We start from the raw sequence: 14852 nt of genomic DNA, 5'->3' as shown, positions 1-14852 counted from the left end.
TTAGCTGAGGGAGTCAGCCTCCGCCTCCTGGCCAGCTGAGGAAAAACACAGGCTCCTGCCAAACCTCACCTCACAGAGACCGGGGTAGCAGCACTGGGAATTCTGAGAGAAAATGTGGAAAGAAGTTATTTCTGTCTATACTATTTTATTCTTTGGGAGTCCTAAACATACTGGTGGAGACAGTTCCCGGGGCTAGTGCAGGGGCACTGGAGGCACGGAGTACGTAGGAGGCAGGGGGTGCAGTTGGCCAGGCCGCGTGGGCCATGCCTGGCATGATGGCCCGGGGTTCATTTGGTCATTTGACAAACATTTGTTGACTGTCTACTAAGACAGCAAACAAGACAAAGTCTCTATCTCTTGGATTCTAGTTTACATTCTAGATTACGTTCTAGTCAGAGGTGATAGATAGGTGAACAATAAGCGGGTCCTGTAGGTATGTTAAGCAAACTCTTTGGTTCTTCACTTCCCAACCAGATGGAGGCTGACTAGAACCAGGTCTTCTTAACTCTGGTGGCGACAGAACAGAGCAGAAACATAGTCGGTCCTTTTGTGGGTCACTACTTGGTTTTGTAATACTTTTTTGCATTCTTTTCTTTTCACTATTTCCAAGATAGTCAACAATCCTTTCAAGGGTGAAAAAGAAAGGCTTCTGAGAGTGGACCCTTCCAGAAGGAGACACGGCTGCCTCCTAACTGGGATTCCTTCTGCTGGTGTCTTCCCCTCACTCACCTTTCTGTACTCCTAGAGGAAGCCTTACTAAATGCTAATGTCATCACGTGACTTCTAAGAGCTAGAAAGCCCTGACTAAACCGGCGTGGCCAAAAGACACCCATCATCTCACCCAACAAGAAACCTGAGGAAGGGGCTCCCCATAGACGAATTCAGTGGTTCCAGGTCTGGGAGCCCCAGTGCTTCCCTTCTGCTGTGCCATTCCCAGGCTGGATCCCTTTCAGGTATGCACAATGCCTGCTGCATGCAGGCACCTCCACACCCAGCAGCAGAAGAGGCACTTTGTCCCTGTGTATCTGGGAGGAAAGTCTTTGTCTCTGTGTACAACAGGGAGGAAAGCCTTCCCAGGGCCCCCAGCAGACTTGCCCTCAGGACTTGTGGGTCTCCTAAATCACTGGCAAGGGAATGGCATTTCCATGGTTGTCTCTGAGAAGCACAGGACCATGCGGGAGTAGGGATTGTGACCACAGAAAGGGGTTCTGTTAGTTAAGGAGAAAAGGGTGAGTAGTGACTGGTTGGTGGGTAGGTGGCCACAGATGTCTGTTACAGATGACTCCCCCTGCTCAATCTATGTAGCAGGACATCAAAGGCACTTCATGAGCTGATCCCTGCCTGCTCCTTTGGTCTTATCTTTATCAACAACACCCAAGTGTCTTTCTGGAGCCATATCAAAGCATTGTGATGATCTGAACCCTCTTTGTTCTCTAGTGACTCAGTACCTTTGCCCATACTGTCCCTGGCCCTCCCCGCCTTGTTCTCCCAGCCAATTCTTGGTCAATCACCACCCTGATCAAGCACGCACATACCCAAAAGCCTTCCTTGATTGCTGCCTCCAGGTTGAGTTAGAAACTGCTCCTTTGCAAGTGGCTTAGTCATAGCAGACAGGTATAAATTGGTTAGCAGTCGTACAACATGGACATGTACAAAAAAATCTAACATACATTGATAATACCTCATATCTAACAAAAATGTACCACTTGCCATGTACCAAGCACAGTTGAAGTGCTTAATTCATTTGATAATTTAATCACAGAATCTTAAGGGTCTATGTTCCAAGGTCATTTTACCATGTTGTTTAATAACCACAGTTCCTCTGGGTACCTGGGTGGTTCAGTTGGTTAGACACCCACCTCTTGGTTTCGGCTTTGGTCCTGATCTCACGGTCTGTGGGTTTGAGTCCCGCATCAGGCTCTGCACTGATAGTACAATGCCTGCTTAGGATTCTCTCTCTCTCTCTCTCTCTCTCTCCCTCTCTCCCCTGCTCGTGCACACATGCATGCACATGGTCTCCCTTCCTCTCTCTCTCAAAATAAATAAATAAACTTAAAATAAAAACCACAGTTCTTCACCAACCCATTTTATGCCCATCCATGGCACTTCTCACTCTTTGACATACTATATGTTTACTTCATTACTTGTCTGTTTCTCCACTAAAATGTAAGCCTCCTGATGTATTTGTTTTATTCCCAGCACCTAGAATAATGCCTGGCATATAGGTCCTCAATAAATAGTTGATGAATGATTGATAGTACTATTATCCCTTTTTTACAGATGAGGAAACTGGGGCCCTGAGTGGATAAGCAGCCTGCTCAGATCATAGCTAGGAAGTGGCAGAATTGGGATACACGTCCAGGCAATTTGGTTCTGGAGACACAAAGTTGTAACAGTAGACTCTTAGCCCAGGTACACAGCCCAGCTAGTTAAGACACCCTGAGTTACCATAAAGTCACAGCAGGGATTACTAACACAGGATGTGAAGGGACCAGGAAAATAGATGGCCAAAGAGTAAATGTTGTGGAGCAATCAGGAAGGTATTGCCCTCCTAGGCTCAGGACAGACAAACTAGTTTTATTATTATAACTTTTTTGGTTTTCTTAATGTACTGTTTGCTCACCTGCCCCTCAAGGCAGTTTCAGGACTTCAGTAAAATACAAGTTACTACCTGTTTGTATAATTATAGCTGAGATAGTTTGCAGGGGGCGGGGAGGGGGTTCATTTTGTTCTGTCTTCATTTTTTTTGCATTCCTGAGTTATTGTGACCCTAGCTATGGTGGTGGTTTTGACGTTGTCAATCAAGAACTAAGCTGACAACAGCTTAAATGCCATCAGTATTACCATCAATTGGTTGTTTAAACGGTTTGGGTTTCTAAAGGATTTTATGAATTACCAATTAAAACAAAACTGGAAATTGCAGCATCGTTTATTTCAAAGTATTGCTTGGGGCATATGGTCACGAGAAAACATGAACTCTATCCTTCTGTTTGTTCCTGAGAAGGAGTTACACTACGGTGATAGAATAAAGTAGGTCCTGGTGGGCTTCCACCACAGCTAATTTTTTTTTTTTTTAATGTGCCTAATATCTGCCAGGTGTGATACTAACTTCAAAGTGGTGAACAAGACAGCATAGTCCTTACCACCATGGAATTTTCTAGTGTACTTTCCCAAATAGCATTCACCCCTTTGCAGAGCAGAATGACTTAATTATTTACCCACTTGTTCTTTAGGAAGTAGTGATGCATTTGTGAATGCTCCATTCACATTCTTCCCCAGCATCCTTTGTGGGGGAGCATACACACAAATGAGGAAGCAGGGCAGGTGGAAATAGACCAGGATAAACCCAACACAGGCCCTGACCATGGCTGCGTAAGCTGCACTCTGTCCTAACTCGCCCCTCTCTAGTTGAAGACAAGTATGTTTGCTCCCTAATCAATCCCTACAAAATTACATTGTAAAGTGACTCCTGATTCATGTTTCTGGCCCAAGCACGTTCTCTGTATATCTGTTTACATGTAGGGCATCTTCACGCAAATGGTACCTGGCCCTTTCCATGTTGGAATTCATTTTCCCTGAGAAGCCTGTGAGGCAGATTGGTCAGCCAGTGGTACGTCTCATGTGCATGAGAAGTGACTTCTGTCTGTCATGTAAATGAGGGGAAGCTGGGAGGCTTCTCATCAAGTCCGTTGGGACTACTCCACCCCCCAGCTCCCCCCCCCCCCCCCCCAGTGCCTTCTGGCCTGACCTCTTACAGCCTAACCTGGGCACTAGCTTTATAAGTGAAGTTCACTTGTAAGTCAGCATATACTGAGTACTTGTCTGTGTGAGACTCATTCCTCTGAGCAGGCTCAGAATTCCATTCATTGAATTATGGGTTCTCAAGAATCCCAAGATCCTCCAAACATGAAGAGACCACAGATGCTCCAGAGAATAGGTCAGATTTACTACTACAGATACCTCTGCTCTGAAAAGTATTTTTTAAAATAAACATTTATTTATTTTGAAAGAGAGAGTTGTGCATATGCACAAGAGTTGGGGATGGGGAGAGAGAGAATCCCAAGCAGGCTTCAGGCTGCCAGCGCACAGCCCAGCGCGGGGATGGATGTCACAAACCGTGAGATCATGACCTGAGCTGAAATCAAAAGCTGGATGCTTAACCAACTGAGCCACCCAGGCGCCCCTGAAGAGTAAATTTAAGTAAGAAAAGAAACCACTCATTGATTCCATGCTGAGAAATATTTCTCTCCTCTCTTTCTTGATATACTTATTTCTCATAATTCTCCTCTGAGCTTCTCCTGGGGGCATACAAAATGACTCTCTCTGGTGTCCTGGGGGAACACTTAATAAAAATAAAGCCCTCAAAAGGAGGCCCTGGGCCACACGGGAGGTACTAAGCATGGCCCTGCTTCTCGTGGGACATGAGAAGTCTGCCTCAGAAGGCACAGCGATCGCATTTGTGATGTCGTTGCTGCTCTGCTTGTCTCCAGCACCCCATAAGCCATCAGCTCTGTGGGGTTCCGTGCAGCCCCAATGCAAAGCCTGGGGTATAATTGGTGCTCAATAAATCTTTCCAGGCAGCCAGGAAGAAATGTGTGTGTGGTGTGTGTGGTTACCTAAGTTTCTGAAAAAGGACCCGAAGAAAATGTGGAGAAAGACCTAAAGTCTCGGTGAGAACAGAATTGGCACAATTCCCCAGGGTTGGTGCAGGTGGGAGCCTGACGCGCTGAGAGCCCAGGTTTGCGGAGTTTGGTGGGGGTGGAGAGCGCCTGCTCCAGCAGCCCCGGAAGGGGAGGGCCCACAGCTCCGCCAGGCTGGGAGCGGCGGTGTGGCAGCAGCCAGCGGAAGTGGGAGTGAGGGCTGGTGGGTGCACAGAGGACCCCGGACGACCCACAGCACAGAAACATGGAAGCCCAGGCCTCCTCGAGTTCCTTCACAAAACGATTCATGGGAACGTGTTGTTCACGGAACCCTCGGGTAAGGAGAATAGTTCTGCCTTGGCAGCCACAGACGAGACACTTTGGAGGCTTTTTAGGTAGTGGATGGGGGTCCGGAAGAGCAGCTTTGGCACTCAAGGACCTCCTGGGCTGGGCCTGAAGAGGAGTCCTAGCAGCCCGTGTAGACATTTGCACTTGGCCACATTTAAAGGACCCCTTCAGACTCAGAGACTGTCGCCCGATTTTTACAGATGAGGAAAACGAGGTTCGATAGGGCTGAATAACTTTCCTATACTCTCACAACCAGTAAAGGGTCAGGATCTGTACTTCAGGGCTTCTGGCCCCTTGTCCTCCCTGTCATCAGAGGCGTAGCGCCTCACTCTAGAAAATGGCCAGCAGAGGGCAGCCTTCACAAAGAAACTGTGCATTGCCTTTCCAGAGCTCAAAGCTAACATTCCTGCTCTTGGGACAGACTTACCTCATGGATCCCCTAGTGAGCTACACTGAGAGGGGTAGAACATCCTCTCCTGTGATTTCCCTGCCAGTAAAAGAGCTTACCCAAATCTAACACCGAAATACCACATTTACCTACATTCAAAAACGGTCTTATTAAAGTAACTGGCTAGGGCCCTTCAAAAATGTCAAGGTCAAAAAATTCAGAGAATGGCTGAGGAGCTGTTCCAAATTAAGAGACTAAATAGACAAGACAACTAAATGCAACACATGACTGATCCTTGATGGGTTTCTGGGCTGGGGGGGGGGGGGGGGAAGTAATAGATGTAAAGGACATTTGGGGAAACAATTGATGAAATTTGAATTCGAACTATATTCTATCCGTGTTAAATTTCCTGAAGTTGACAATCATACTGTGTTTATATAAGGGAATGTTCTTGTTCTAGGAAATATTGAGAGGCAAAGGGGCACAATGTCTGTAACTTGCTTTTAAACAGTTAAGAAAAAACAGAATAACACAATGAAAGAAATAGAGCAAAATGTATGTGATGGGTGAATCTGGGTAAAGGGTACATGGTATTTCCTTATTCTCTATTTGCAATTTTGAAATTATTGAAATTATTTCCAAATTATTTGAAATTATTTCCAAATAAAAAGTTACCAAAAAGGTGAAGAGGGGCTGCCCTAGTTCTCTGAAGGTTGGGCCTTATGGTGGCCACACTTGATTCCAGGCAGAGAAAGGCGCTCTCCTCAGGAAACATGGCTTCAACCTCTCTGGAGCCCTGTCTCCTGGGCTGACCAAAGTGGCTGCACCCAAAGCCTACCTGATAACAGAATTGCCTGAGGTACAAGATGGCCTTTGATCTAAATGTTTTGAGGGGAGTTAATGTAGTTAATGCCAGTCTGTGGAGGAGGGACGGTGCACCTAGCTGAATGCAGCATAGAACTCAAGGCTCCACATCTCAGGAGGCGCGAGGGACACAGGGAACATTCCTGGGCCTGTGAAATATAGAAAAGGCATGCGATTTGGGGCAGATGGAACCAACCACCTATAGCCTTGGGCAATCCTAGAAGGTAAAGACTTCTAGAATCTGAATGAGCAGGGAAAACGTTAACAGTAAACACATACTATAAGGAGCAGCCATAAAAAAGGATGTTGTGTAGGAAAAAAAAAAAAAAAAAACACCTGGAAAGGGTGTAGACCAGTGTGCATTAGAATCACCTGGAGGGTACCCCAGAATTCTGATTCACTTAGGCCTGGGATGGGGATTTAGAATTTACATTTCTAATAGAGTCCCAGGGGCTGCCAGTCTGAACCACAATTTGAGTTGCAGTGATGTAGTAGATGATCGTGTCCAGCCCACCTTAGAGTAGTCATGGCTGTGAGGGACATGTGGGAGCCACAATTAAAGAGTTCTAACAGGTCCAAGGGTGACTGGGGTCACCTCTGGCTGGACCATGGGGTTTACAGACAGTATCATGGATGAAATAACACTTAGGTTTCAGAAAAGATGGGGTGAAGGAAGGCCTTCTAGGGAGAGGGAATGCACACAAGCCAAGATCAGTCCAGTCCAGGTTCATGACTTGAATTCCCTGGGAATTAATGGGCGCAAAGACAGAGGGGGGTGGTGGTCTGAGCACCAGCTCAGGAGCTTGAACTGTTAGGAGCCAGTTGGAGCCTCTGATAGGAGATGTGGCAGAGGCAGGGCTTTCAGAAGATTGACCAGGCAGAGATCTGCTGGAGGATGGAGTAGGAAAAGAGGGGGTTGGAGACAGGGAAACCAGATAGGGGTCTCAGTGACAGGCTCCATGGGAGATAAGGACCTGAGGTAAAGACATGGCAGTGAGTGTGGAAAACAAGAGTGTTTAAGCATTATAGCTAAAGGGGTGGGGGGTGGGGGTGGGAGTTGAGTTACACAAAGAATCCATTTGTTCTCTTAGGCATTTGGCCTGGAGTTACCACCGAAATTGATACGAAGCATTCATGTTTGCAAAGATATTTTTAAAAATCCATTCAGCATATATAAAGGATGTTCAGAACTGAAAATTAAGTGTGAGTTTTCACATGAACATCTTCAATAGTCTTCCAGGCAGGAAGTGGGCAGATGGAGACAGTGATGTGCTAGTAAATATTTAACAACTGACAGGGATTGCCAGAGAACCCTGATTGATAGCATTTGTCAATTTCCATGCTGTAGGATTCTCCCAGAATGGCCAATTTCAGGCAGCCAACATGATGTCAGCTAGCTTGCAAAATTCCAAAAAAGAGAGCAGTTGACTCTTGGGAGCTAGAATGAGCTCTCCCTGACACACTCCTGAACGGAGACAAAATACCAGGAAATGGAGAGAGCCCCTAAGGCAACAAAGCAGGTAAGTCGCTTTTCAGCATTATTTCGAGGACCCAGAGAGGCCCACAGACCTGGTGGCTTTGAGCAGTAAGCACTGAGCCTCACATAACTGCAGGTCTCCCCAAAGAATGGCAAATAGGAGAGGCAGGATTTGTTCCAGGGCTCCCAATGCTAATAGCATCATTTCACAAGAGAGGAGGAGCATAAAGGAAAGCGTCTTACACTAAGAGGAAGGAGAGTCAGTTACAGTCTGTGCTACTTAATAGCCATGTGCTTATCTGCCCTGAGCCTCAGGCCTTTGCCTTCAAAATGAGGACAGTACCTGTACTAATAATGTCCCCAGCAGGATAGCCCAGAAGCATTCAACGCTTGTCAGAACTTCACTCCCAACCCCCTGCAACAAAGATACTCCAGATAACTTCCTTCCCACCCTGTGCTTATGCTGGCCCAGACCCTGTGTCTGCCCAGCATGATCCATCCTCCCATCTGAGGAGTATCCCAGGCATGTGGGGCTACGTCCTGGGAGCCATGTACGCCTGTCAGCCAGTTGGAGAGAGAGAGACAGAGGTGAGCGGCTGTCTGTAGGCATTCTCCACCTCGCTCTGATCCCTCCTGAGCTGAACTTCATGCCCTTGGATTCTAATGTTTTTCTGGTCATTTTTTTCCTTTGGCTTAAAACTGAGATTCTGTTACCTGTAATCCAAAGAACTTGAGACACCTTAATTATCTTCCTTTTAAAATTCTATAGACAAAAGACTGGGAATCAGATCTAGGTTTTGACCTTGGGCAAGTGACTGAGCCTCTCTGGGTCTCGATTTCTTGTCTATAGAATGAACAGATAAATGAATGTAAGGGAATTCCAGCTCTACAGTACAGCTCTATGCCGTGTATCTTTATCCTAATGTGGGGTGTATTATAGCAAAATGCCCACCCTGTTTCATTAGCCACAAATGAGTTTGTTTTGAAGTCCAGGGACCTTCATATTTGGACCGGGCTGAGTGACTCCCTGACCAATCCTATCTGGGCCCAAAACATGGGTGAGAGCCCAGTGAGCTCAGCCCTGGTGGTTGTAGAGGGTCCTAGGGTCCTAGGACCTGTGGAGGACGGTGGAAGTCTGCTGGATGCCGGCATGGGGGAGGCTGATGCTGTAGGTTGGTAAGATTTTTAGTAATATGTTTGAAGCCAGGCAGAATCCTAGGGTTCCTGACCCTGACATCAGATTGGGCTGGCCTGGGCCAGTGGCCTGCATCTGAGACGGGGAGGGGACAGGGGAGAGGTGGGCACTTCAGATCAGGCATAACCATAACCGCCTTGAGTATTCCTCCCCTGGAGATAGTTTGTGCCCCCAGGAGAAACTTGTGGGGTCCATCTTTAAAAGTTATTTTTGGGGGCTCCTGGGTGCCTCGGTTGAGCATCCGATATCTTAATTTCAGCTCAGGTCTTGATCTCGCAGCTTCATGGGTCTGAGCCCCTTGTTGGGCTTTGCACGGGGAGTGCAGAGACTGCTTGAAATTCTCCCTCTCTCTGTCACTCCCCCACTCACGCTCTCTTTCTCAAAATAAATAAACTTTTTTTTAAGTTATTTTTTGTTACTGTAAGAGTAAAACACTAATTATTATGAAAGATGTAGGGGTGCCTCGGTGGCTCAGTTGGTTAAGTGACTGACTCTTGGTCTTGGCTGAGGTCATGATCTCATGGTTCGAGGGTTCAAGTCCCACATTGGGCTCTGCGCTGACAGTGTAGACCCTGCTTGGAATTCTCTCTCTCTCCCTCTCTTTCTCTGTCCCTCCCCAGCTCAGTCTCACTAGCTCTCTCTCTCTCTCTCAAAATAAATTAAAAAAAAAAAAAGATGTATATATGTATAAGTTACAAGAAAATAAAATAATTTGTTATCCAAAGACCCAGCAATGACTTCAACACCAGTTGGCTTTATATCCCTCTAACTTTTTGCAGGCCGTTATGTTCCATAGTCTTATAAACTGCTTATGAGAAATTCCACATTAAAGATTTCAAGTAGTAATGTATGCAGATGGTTTAAGATCAAATAATACCAAAGACCTTATATGCAAAATGAGAGTCACCTGCTTCCCCCCCCCCCCCCCCAGTCTTGCTCCCCTGGGACAAATTTTAAATATTCCTATTTCAAATTCATTTGTTGGTTACCTGCACATTTCTAAATAAGCTGCTCTTTGTTATTTAGCAACTTCAGTGTTTTCTGTTGACTTCCCACTGTGATATGTGAGGATCTGTTCACTGCTCTCCCACTCCTACTTCCTCCCTCCACTCTTCTAAATATAGTTAAGCCCCCATTCCCAAAGCTTCCTGGTCCCTGCAACTTCAAAGGACATAATTAAACCCCCACTTCCTGTCAACTATAGATAGTATCTCTTTACTCCTCACTTTGTAAGGTAAGGACATGGCACTCCTTCCTATCTTTCCTTCCACCTCCCAACATATTCTAAAATTATCATTGCTGTTTACCTGGGTCTGAGGTTGATTCTAAGAGTTGAAGACCAAAAAATGATGTTTATCCCTTGTTGGCTGCGTAAATACAGTTCATAGCAGATCAAAGTAGGAACTAGGTTTATAGTACTTTTTTTATGGGGCCAATGTCTGTCCTCAAAGGAGAATGTTCTGGAACAAATTTATTTCTTTTTTTACATTTCACTGATTTCCTTAATCTTATCCACTCATCATGTTTTCCAGGCTTTCAATCATGCTATTTTTCTATTGGTTCTCTCTCTCTCCTTTCCACCTCCTCTCCAAAAACAAAGCAAACCAGAAAGCAAAGCCAGAACCAACTGCCTGTCGCTCTCTGTAGTTCCGTATGTTCCTGCTCCTGTTTCTCTTGGTCTGCAGCTGATTCCCTTTGTGGCTTTCAGTGAGTAGAGTCACTCTTCTCAGGACCCCCAGAGCCTCCTCTCTCTTCATTTCCTTTCTCATTTTGCTGGAGCATGTCCTCAGGTAACTCCCTGGGATAAACTATGCGTGAGGTAGAATTTAAAATACTCTGATACAGGGTGCCTGGGTGGCTCAGTTGGTTGGGTGACCAACTTCGGCTCAGGTCATGATCTCGCAGTTTGTGAGTTCGAGCCCCGTGTGAGGCTCTGTGTTGATTGCTTGGAACCTGGAACCTGCTTCATTCGGATTCTACCTCTCTCTACCCCTCCCCTGCTCATGCTCTGTGTCTCTCTGTCTCTCAATAATAAATAAACGTTAAAAATTTTTTTTAAATAAAATAAAATACTTTGATACTGCAAATACCTTTACTCAGCTTTCCCCTTGATTCATGAATTGGCTGTGTCTGCAATTCTAATCCAACATCAAATCCCTCAGAGGAGACTTGGGTTTTTTTCTCTCTGGAATCTTTTAGCATCCACTCCTTATTCCTGGTGTTCTGACAGCTTCTGGTGATTATGGCCATGTGTGGATACTTTTTCATTTCTCTGTGCTGGGCTTTCACTGGGCCCTGGCAGTCAAAGACATGCCCTTTGTCATTTTAGAAAATTATTTACTATTTTTATATTTATTTTTTCTCTTTGTGGAATTCCTCTTTTTTAAACTATTTTTTTAATGTTCATTTCTGAGAGTGCGTGAGAGAAACAGAGTGTGAGCGGGGGAGGGGCAGAGAGAGAGACACACATGGAATCCAAAGCAGGCTCCAGGCTCTGAGCTGTCAGCACAGAGCCCAACATGGGGCGCGAACTTACAAACCCTGAGATCATGACCTGAGCCGAAGTCCGGCGCTTAATGGCCTCAGCCCCCCAAGCGCCCCTTTGTGGAATTCCTCTTACTTAGATCTCAAACTTCTAGATCACCCCCTTCTTTCTTTTGGCTTTTCTGCCATATTTTGCATTTGTTTTAAAATCTTAAAATCTATACTTAGGAAATTTCTTCAACTTTATGTTCTAACCCTATTATTGTTAGTAGTAGCATTTTTTCTCAAACATATTTTGGATTTTAAAGAACTCTTTGTTTTCTGATTGTTTCTTCTTCATAGCACCTTCTCTTGTTTTACCACTGTGATATTTGCCCAGTTGTTGCTGAGGTTTTCAAAAGTTTTTGTTTAATCCTCTTTTGTCCCATGAATCATCTCTATTTCCTCTAGAATCATATTGGCCTGCTGATTCATTTTTTTCTTAATTTTTTTCTATTGCCAACTTTCCTCCCATATCTGTTTACTCTTGGTTCTTCATTCCTATTTAAGACTGAGGCATTAAGGAGCTGATGGGAGGTTGGAAGAGCCAAGGCAGAACTGGTCCGCTCCCAGGCTTCTCTACAGGCAAAGCTGGCAGGAAGACAGGTGTTTGTTGTTGTTCTTGTTAGGGGTCCCTGAAGGCAGTAGTGTTGAAGGTTCCACTCTGGACTTCTAAACTCCCCATTGGCTGCCCTAGTTCTCCCAGGGGGTGTGTACAGTTTGTTCAGAAATGAGCCCTTCAGTGTTTGACCCAGAGAAAGTGATTGGCCCCGTCCAATCAGGGAGCAAAGGTGCCGGCTCCTGCATTAGGGAACTACAGTGGTTTTTCAGACCCATTTGCCATGTCTGCTGTCTGGAATCCTTTTCACTTGCAGGCTGAGGCATCTCTCAGGGTCTGTGGACTGACTTGAGCCCTCATTGGTTACAGTCCAGTCCCCCTGCTGTATTAGTCAATATTTACCCAACCCTTTCTGTTTCCAAGAAATTTGTTGAAATCTCTATTTTTTTTAATATGAAATGTATTGTCAGATTGGTTTCCATACAACACCCAGTGCTCATCCCAGAAGGTGCCCTCCTCAATACCCATCACCCACCCCCCATTAACCCTCAGTTTGTTCTCAGTTTTTAAGAGTCTCTTATGCTTTGGCTCTCTCCCTCTCTAACCTCTTTTTTTTTTCTTCCCCTCCCCCATAGACTTCTGTTAAGTTTCTCAGGATCCACATAAGAGTGAAAACATATGGTATCTGTCTTTCTCTGTATGGCTTATTTCACTTAGCATCACACTCTCCAGTTCCATCCACGTTGCTACAAAAGGCCATATTTGATTTTTTCTCATTGCCACGTAGTATTCCATTGTGTATATAAACCACAATTTATCCATTCGTCAGTTGATGGACATTTAGGCTCTTTCCATAATTTAGCTATTGTTGAAAGTGCTGCTATAAACATTGGGGTACAGGTGCCCCTATGCATCAGCACTTCTGTATCCCTTGGGTAAATTCCTACCAGTGCTACTGCTGGGTCATAGGGTAGGTCTATTTTTAATTTTTTGAGGAACCTCCACACTGTTTCCCAGAGCGGCTGCACCAGTTTGCATTCCCACCAACAGTGCAAGAGGGTTCCCATTTCTCCACATCCTCTCCAGCATCTATAGTCTCCTGATTTGTTCATTTTAGCGTGAGGTGGTATCTCAGCGTGGTTTTGATTTGTGTTTCCCTGATGAGGAGCGACGTTGAGCATCTTTTCATGTGCCTGTTGGCCATCTGGATGTCTTCTTTAGAGAAGTGTCTTTTCATGTTTTCTGCCCATTTCTTCACTGGATTATTTGTTTTTCGGGTGTGGAGTTTGGTGAGCTCTTTATAGATTTTGGATACTAGCCCTTTGTCCGATATGTCATTTTCAAATATTTTTTACCATTATGTTCATTGCCTTTTAGTTTTGCTGATTGTTTCCTTTGCTGTGCAGAAGTTATTTATCTTCATGAGGTCCCAATAGTTCATTTTTGCTTTTAATTCCCTTGCCCTTGGGGATGTGTCAAGTAAGAAATTGCTGCGGCTGAGGTCAGAGAGGTTTTTTCCTGCTTTCTCCTCTAGGGTTTTGATGGTTTCCTGTCTCACATTCAGGTCCTTTATCCATTTTGAGTTTGTTTTTGTGAATGGTGTAAGAAAGTGGTCTAGTTTCATTCTTCTGCATGCTGCTGTCCAGTTCTCCCACACCATTTGTTAAAGAGACTGTCTTTTTTTCCATTGGATGTTCTTTCCTCCTTTGTCAAAGATTACTTGGCCATACTTTTGTGGGTCTAGTTCTGGGGTTTCTATTCTATTCCATTGGTCTATGTGTCTGTTTTTGTGCCAATACCATGCTGTCTTGATGATGACAGCTTTGTAGTAGAGGCTAAAGTCTGGGATTGTGATGCCTCCTGCTTTGGTCTTCTTCTTCAAAATTACTTTGGCTATTTGGGGCCTTTTGTGGTTCCATATGAATTTTAGGACTGCTTGTTCTAGTTTCGAGAAGAATGCTGGTGCAATTTTGATTGGGATTGCATTGAATGTGTAGATAGCTTTGGGTAGTATTGACATTTTAACAATGTTTATTCTTCCAATCCATGAGCATGGAATGTTTTTCCATTTCTTTATACCTTCTTCAATTACCTTCATAAGGTTTCTATAGTTTTCAGCATACAGATCTTTTACATCTTTGGTTAGGTTTATTCCTAGGTATTTTATGCTTCTTGGTGCAATTGTGAATGGGATCAGTTTCTTTATTTGTCTTTCTGTTGCTTCATTATTAGTGTATAAGAATGCAACTGATTTCTGTACATTGATTTTGTATCCTGCAACTTTGCTAAATTCATGTATCAGTTCTAGCAGACTTTTGGTGGAGTCTATCGGATTTTCCATGTATAATATCATGTCATCTGCAAAAAGTGAAAGCTTAACTTCATCTTTGCCAATTTTGATGCCTTTGATTTCCTTTTGTTGTCTGATTGCTGACGCTAGCACTTCCAACACGATGTTAAACAACAGCGGTGAGAGTGGGCATCCCTGTCGTGTTCCTGATCTCAGGGAAAAAGCTCTCAGTTTTTCCCCATTGAGGATGATATTAGCTGTGGGCTTTTCATAAATGGCTTTTATGATGTTTAAGTATGTTCCTTCTATCCCGACTTTCTCGAGGGTTTTTATTAAGAAAGGATGTTGAATTTTGTCAAAGGCCTTTTCTGCATCGATTGACAGGATCATATGGTTCTTATCTTTTCTTTTATTAATGTGATGTATCACATTGATTGATTTGTGAATGTTGAACCAGCCCTGCAGCCCAGAAATGAATCCCACTTGATCATGGTGAATAATTCTTTTTATATGCTGTTGAATTCGATTTGCTAGTATCTTATTGAGAATTTTTGCATCCATATTCATC

At 44.5% G+C, this 14852-nt stretch overlaps 1 protein-coding gene across 1 annotated transcript in view; it reads left to right on the top strand.

The window, feature by feature from the left end:
- Positions 1 to 4834: 4834 nt before the first annotated feature.
- The window catches only part of BCAR3 (BCAR3 adaptor protein, NSP family member), a 242236-nt gene continuing 232218 nt past the window's right edge, over positions 4835 to 14852 (top strand). Inside the window, exon 1 of the mRNA XM_042952897.1 lies at positions 4835 to 4977. The gene's annotated coding sequence lies outside the window, so the exon portion shown is untranslated. The remainder of the gene's footprint in view (positions 4978 to 14852) is intronic.

Source organism: Panthera leo, chromosome C1, assembly GCF_018350215.1.
Source record: "Panthera leo isolate Ple1 chromosome C1, P.leo_Ple1_pat1.1, whole genome shotgun sequence".
Lineage (NCBI taxonomy): Eukaryota > Metazoa > Chordata > Mammalia > Carnivora > Felidae > Panthera > Panthera leo.
The sequence above is the reverse complement of the archived record's forward strand: the minus strand, read 5'-3'. Positions and strand labels throughout refer to the sequence as shown.